This window comes from Haliaeetus leucocephalus, unplaced genomic scaffold (assembly GCF_000737465.1).
Source record: "Haliaeetus leucocephalus isolate CR32 unplaced genomic scaffold, Haliaeetus_leucocephalus-4.0 Scaffold261, whole genome shotgun sequence".
NCBI classification, from domain to species: domain Eukaryota; kingdom Metazoa; phylum Chordata; class Aves; order Accipitriformes; family Accipitridae; genus Haliaeetus; species Haliaeetus leucocephalus.
Window position 1 is genome coordinate 273760 of NW_010972697.1, and position 350 is coordinate 274109.

At 69.4% G+C, this 350-nt stretch overlaps 1 protein-coding gene across 1 annotated transcript in view; it reads right to left on the reverse strand.

Moving 5' to 3' along the window:
• Nucleotides 1–350, reverse strand: part of C3 (complement component 3) — a 16462-nt gene that overhangs the window by 16008 nt on the left and 104 nt on the right. The window lies entirely within an intron of this gene.

Genomic DNA, 350 nt, shown 5'->3' on the forward strand with positions numbered 1-350 from the left:
GAGGAGGGAGGGACACCAGAGCGGGGGAGGCGACGGGGAATGGGGGGACACCAGGGGAAACCCATGACCTTCCTGGGCTGTGGGGTGGGCAGGACCTGGACACCTGGGTACTTTCCTGGACCCTTGGTAGGACCCAGACTCCTGGGTGCCCCTCCAGGACCCTTGGCAGGACCCAGACATTTGGGTCCCCTTGGCAGGACCCGGACACCCGGGTGCCCCTCCGGGACCCTTGGAAGGACCCAGACACCTGGGTGCCCTTGGCAGGACCCGGACACCTGGGTGGCCCCCCGGACCCTTGGCAGGACCCGGACACCTGGGTCCCCTTGGCAGGGCCCAAACACCCGGGGGCC